General features: G+C 36.2%; 1 protein-coding gene across 3 annotated transcripts in view; it reads right to left on the minus strand.

The window, feature by feature from the left end:
* Positions 1–1,685, minus strand: part of LOC122524951 (furin-like protease 1) — a 181,234-nt gene extending 179,549 nt beyond the window's left edge. For all 3 annotated transcript variants that reach the window (XM_043647471.1, XM_043647473.1, XM_043647472.1), the window contains exon 1: positions 1,420–1,685. The gene's annotated coding sequence lies outside the window, so the exon portion shown is untranslated. The remainder of the gene's footprint in view (positions 1–1,419) is intronic.
* Between the last annotated feature and the right edge of the window lie 4,364 nt (positions 1,686–6,049).

The following is a 6,049-nucleotide window of genomic DNA, read 5'->3' on the forward strand; positions in this document are numbered from 1 at the left end:
TTGATAGAGTTGAAATATTTACAAAAGTTCAGCAATCGATAATTCGACGAATGGAAGTCTGCATTCTCGCAAATGGAAATATTTTGTAATATTTCTAATAATTGCCACGATATATATATATATAAATTAAAAAGAACATATCTTTTTAATAATTTATATTCCGACCTAATTTTATATTAACTTTTTCATCTATTTCATTTCAATCGTAGTATACGTATGTGATTTGAACCATTTTTGAACATCCTATACGTGTATACACATACGAGAACGTTTTATAATTTTTCCTGCTTGATTATTTACACAAAAATGAATTAACGCGAAAGAAATTAAAAGTATGAATTAAAATTGAAACGTATTCAGATCCCATTGAAAGATTTCCAGTTATATTACAGACAGGTATGAGAACTTTTTGTAATCTCTTTGAGATTATTGTATTGTCTGATCTGTTCACTAAAAAGGAATATAATGAGAAGGTGACTAACATATGAATGGAAATATGTCGGACAAATCCAAATCTAAATCCTATTAAAGGATTTCGATGTTGAAGTTCATTCTTGGAAAAGACGTGAACACTTTTCTCTCTCTTTCTCTCTCTCTCTCTTTTTCTCTTATGCCCTCTCACTCACAAAAGTGCAACGTCCGTGTCGATCGGACAAGAACTTCAACTTATTATCGATACTTTCGCAGACTAAGTCTCTCTAGCAGGAACAAAGAATCATTGCTTCTCGATAATATGTCCGCATTCCTCGATACGATAGTACATAATGTTATTATTATTATTATTATTCTATAATTGTCTTGTATGCATAACGCAATATTCATATATATATATATATACATAATGTTAGTTACATAAAATTAACACCGATCATTTTCACCGTTCACCTTTTAACAAGTTTACTTTTTTCCAACGATCCTGTTACGTTGATTCTTCATCGTTGGTAATTTAGTCGATGAATATTAATTAAAATTTCGTTGATATATACCATCATTATTAAAGAACTTGAAGATTAACATTCGGGACGTGTAAATATGGCGCCAAACTTGCCAAGATTATATTGCTTAACGATTGCCAATCGAATGATGGTCGAATTTTAGATTATAATTATCGAAATACATAAGAGAAGTGATAGAATCGATCCTATGTTAATCGAAAGAGAAAGAGAGGAGAGAGAAAGAGAGAGAGAGAGAGAGAAAAAACAGAGAAAGATGATCGTAAATAACAAGAATAATCGTTATCGTCGATAATAAATATACCGTCTAGTATAAAAAAAGAAATATCGCGAATACGAAGCGACACGAAGGAACACGAAAATAAGTGTGTAATCACTTGGCGGCTAGAGATAGAAAAACAGAAAGAGATCGCAACAACAAACATGGTCACGTGACACTAGATACGAAAAGTATACATATACTCACACCTCAACGCCGCCTTCCGCATCGATCGAGATCCAAGTAGTAATCTAAAAAAGTCCTCGTCAAGGTTGGGGCAAAAGAAAACGAAGGAGCAACCGGATGCTGTGAGAAGAAGGCTTCTTCTTCGTACTTCGTGGAAGACTCGAACACTCTTCGTTTCTCCGATAGATTTTCTTCGAAGGATGGCACGGAAGACGAGAAAAGAGAGATAACAGACAGATAGAAAGAGATAGGAAAGGGAGAGAGAGAGAGGGAGGGAAAGAGAGAGAGAGAGAAGAGAGAGAGAGAGAGAAGAAAGAAACAGACAGATAGACAGAAAGAGAAAGAGAGAGAAAGAGAAAAAGAGATAGAAAGGAAGAGAGAAATAGGAAAAGGGAGAGGGAAAGGAAGAATGTGACACACGCGAAATAATAACGAGAGAGTCGGCCGATCATACGAATTTACTATGTAGCGAAAAACGTGAATACGTCGACGAAACGATGGAATATCCGTGTCACCGTCGTCGTCGTCGTCGCAGGGATACCGAACGAACCAGCACCGGCGTCACACGACGCGATCTCATCCCTACGACGGAGCACGGATGACTGACGGACGGTTTGGTCCACCCCGCCGAGTGAGTTTACTGCGCTCGCCGTCTATCCCCCACTCCTTCCGTTATCCCCACTCTAACACGAGCGTCGTCGCTCCTCAGCTACCCCCACCACTTCGCTACCCATTGCAACGCAGCGCGCTCTCAGTCTCTCGACGACCGTTCGACTCTATACGTCTTTTCTCTTTCCTTCTTTCTTCTATCCTCTATCCCTTCCTCTCTTTCTCTCTGCCCTTATTTCTCTCTCTATCTTTGCACCTTCGCTTTTCAAAAGGAAAAGAGACAGAATACGATAGCCGTATGGACAACAACGAGTCAGATTGAGGATGTTCTCAGTATCGTCGTAATGTTATTGCTTCGTCCCACAATCGTATATTTATTTTTTACTGCTACAGAATAATCTTGTTTTTGATTAACAATAAGTTTTACTCTTTTTTCAATTTTTCTCCCTCTCCTCATATTTTTTCCTCTTTACTTTACTTTTCTCTCTTTTTTTTTTTTTTTATATCGTTTCATTTCCTTTCTCTCTCTCTCTCTCTCTCTCTCTCTCTCTCTCTCTCTCTCTCGCTATTTTTCCCTTTACTCGACGAAACGACGAAAAGAGACGGGAGAGCCTCCCGCCGGATATTTGACCCAGAAAAGGCACCGTCGCGAACCGAGGGAAAATGATTTCCCGTTATGACTCGTAGGAAGTTGTAGGTTTTTTTTTTTCATATTATGAAAGTCAGGGGGTTCGGAGATATGGAATTAGGCAGGATTTTTGAAAAATTGTTAGATTTCTCGTATAATGATTGATATTCGTGTATGCTCGTATTCTAAAGGAAAGAAAATTAGACGATAAAATTTCGAAGATAAAATATATAGTTTAAATTTATCGAAAAGTAGTTATATAGTAGGTAGAGAAAGGATCGATTCTTTCCGAGTTTTGTGATTTAAGAGAGTATGACATGAAGGGTTCTGGAAAATCTTGAATCGTTCCTGAAAGTTCCGGCGCAAACTCGTCTCTTCTTCTTCCTTTATTCTCGTATCTCTTCTCTTTTATTCGTTTGGACGTAGCCACCAGCCACGTTGGTGAACTTGGAACGCAGGAATAAGTAGCGGCATCCAAACCTTTCTCTCTCACTCTTTTATCCGTTCTTTTTCCTTTCCTTTTCTCTATAGTATAGCAGTACAGGTAAGAGAGAAAGAGAGAGAGACAGACAGACAGAGAGAGACAGAGAGAGAGAGAGAGAGAGAAAGAGGGACAAAGAGAGTACGAGTGGGAGTGAGAAAGGGTAAGTTAAAAAGAGAAAGAAGGAAAAGAAGTAACGGCGCTACAAATACCTAAACGAACCTTAAAAAGAATGAGAGAGAGAGAGAGAAACTTCCTGGTTCTTTCTTCCACTTTTAGTTTTGTCGTGATTGTGGTCGTAGTCGTCATCGTCTACGTCGATGTAGCCGTTGTTGTTGTCATCGTCGTTGTCGTCCTCGTCGTTGTCGTCGTCGTCGTGTAGCATGTTTTCCTGTTACATTTCCACTGAAGTACGCATGCGTGCACAATCCCTTCCAACGTTTAGACAATGCGGTAATAAAATTTCCTTATCCCTCCATCGTGAAAATCGATGCTACGGTGGGGAGCGCTGCGCAATCAAACGTCTTTTATAAGGTAAAGTATTATTATGAATTTAATAACGCGCTTAGCTTTTTCTTTTTTTACGGTAAACTTCTACCTTAGCGGTGTCCAAAACGCTTTAGACTTAAAGCGTGCAATTTTTAATTAAATGTAATCATAATATCCTCTAACGCCACCTTACCTATTCGTATCTTTTTAAAGTCAAATAAACGGGGAAAAGAAAGATGGGATAATAAAAGATTGTGGAGAAACAAAAAGTTATTTAAAAGAGGTAAGAAATGAAATGGGAACGAATTATTTCGTAAAAATGAACTAATTCTAAGTTAGTATTTAATGAATATTTCTTTTTATCTTTAATAAGATCGAAAAATAATTTAAAACCAATTCATTTTCTTTTGACGTATACAAAATGTTTAGTGGTATCTTTGAAAAACAGATGGTTAACGATGAGGATGCGTAAACATATGCTTGAATGAACGAATGCTATTACCTACTCTTTGCGTGACTTCACAATCGTCCACGCACGAACGCATGTTATTCTAATAACATTCTCTTATCTTTCTAGACAAATCCGAAATGTGAAATACACGCGTTTTTGTGTACTGATTTAAATCACTTCTGTAGTACGTGAGATAACGTTTTTGGTAATTGTTATCACGCGTTTGAACTTACTAATAGGAGGACGAGTAACGCATAAGAATGTAAATTATTAAAATGTCTTTTTTTGAGACAGAGGTCGGTGATATTTAATTATAAAACATTTGTACAATTTACATTATTACTTTTATACTTTTATTTTTCAAGTTTTTTTTCTACTTACATTAAATTCTTTGCTATTTGATTATAAATACTTTCACAAAAGTACATTTGAAAATAACTTTCTTCGATAAAAAAAAATTAATTTTCGTAGCTTACTTAGCATTCGTTGCATCGAATGTCATCTCGTGAAGTACCCCATGCTCTTTATTTAAGTAATCTTTCCATCATCATATTTAAAATTCTATAATTATCGAACTATACTTGTTGAATTTTGAATGAATTAAAATATAAATAAATATATATATATATATATTTTGATAAAGAATAATATTCCAAACAAAAATAACGATTATCGTAGTTTACAAATACGTATGTATAATACATAGGTCGAAAATCAATCTGAAGTAATTTATATGTACGATCATCGTTGGAAGAAGACGCGAGAAGCATAGTTGATCGAACGACGCTAACAAAGATCGAAGAAGGGAAATTCCGTTCGATATCCGGCTGGTCGTATAAGCGTAGAGAGTGATGCGGCACACTGACGCCTTTTTCGTCCCATCATTCTCGTTTTCTCCATCTTCTTCCTTATCGAATCGATATCGTCAGCCGCCCCCCCTGCTATCCAAGACTAGCGTCGCCTAAGACGACGAATTAAAGCCGAACGAGGTGATCCGGGTGGATGGAAGGAAGGTCTTGGGATAATGGAGAGACGAGACGCATTTCGCCACGGGATTTTCGGGGCAGGATGATCTTTCAAGCCGAAGGTAGTAAGTAATCCTCGTCTTGTCTCCTATAACATTGTCTCCCTACGTAATAATGATAATAAATAAAATATCGTTTACGCGTTTTGTCACGCTCCAAAATTTCCTACTTTTTTTTCTTCTTCTTGTCTTTCGATTGTTAACATATCTCGATAAATAAAGTCCCCTCCCCCTCCCCTCGTGCGCATTCTTTAATTAATAAATAATTTTCCAAATATTTTTGTTACCTTGTAAGAGAGAAATGTAACAAGAAGAGAAATATTTTACACATTTATCTTGCTTCCACGGGCTTTCTCCCATTAAATGCTAAAGCTTTTTTTCCATTCATAGCTTTACATATTTAAAAACTGTGTAAATTTGTATTATGCAAACTATACGATTAAAAGTATGACTCGACATTTGTTTTCCTTTCTCTCTTTCTTTCTTTCTTTCTTTCCTTCTTTTTTTACTTTTTTGAAAAACGTTATATTATATGTACTTTTTTCGTTGCTCGGTTTCGACGTTTCTTTCCACATTTTCTCTTAGGCTATTTTTGTACTTTATCTACTAATTTTATTGATTTTCAAGCGAAACGTTTTCATGAAACGCGAGGAAGGGAGAAGGACAGTCACGAAAAAGCAAAAGTTAAGAGAAGGACATGTAATTAACTTTTTAAAAGTTTCTCACTTCCAAAATTTTTGGAACGTGCCGTTAAAGTTACATCAACCACGAACGATGTGATACTTTCGGAGAGCCAACTCGTGTATTACGTCCGTCGTCGTCGTCGGCTGGAAATTGTTCAAAGTTTTCTAAATCATTTCAGCGAGGAGAAAAAGAAAGACAAATGAACAGAAAAAAGAATGATCTTGATTGATGCAATAAAATATAAAAAGACAATTGTTTCGATCGTTGATAGGAATTTTTTTTTTA

This window comes from Polistes fuscatus, unplaced genomic scaffold, assembly GCF_010416935.1.
Source record: "Polistes fuscatus isolate 324 unplaced genomic scaffold, CU_Pfus_HIC Scaffold8, whole genome shotgun sequence".
Lineage (NCBI taxonomy): Eukaryota > Metazoa > Arthropoda > Insecta > Hymenoptera > Vespidae > Polistes > Polistes fuscatus.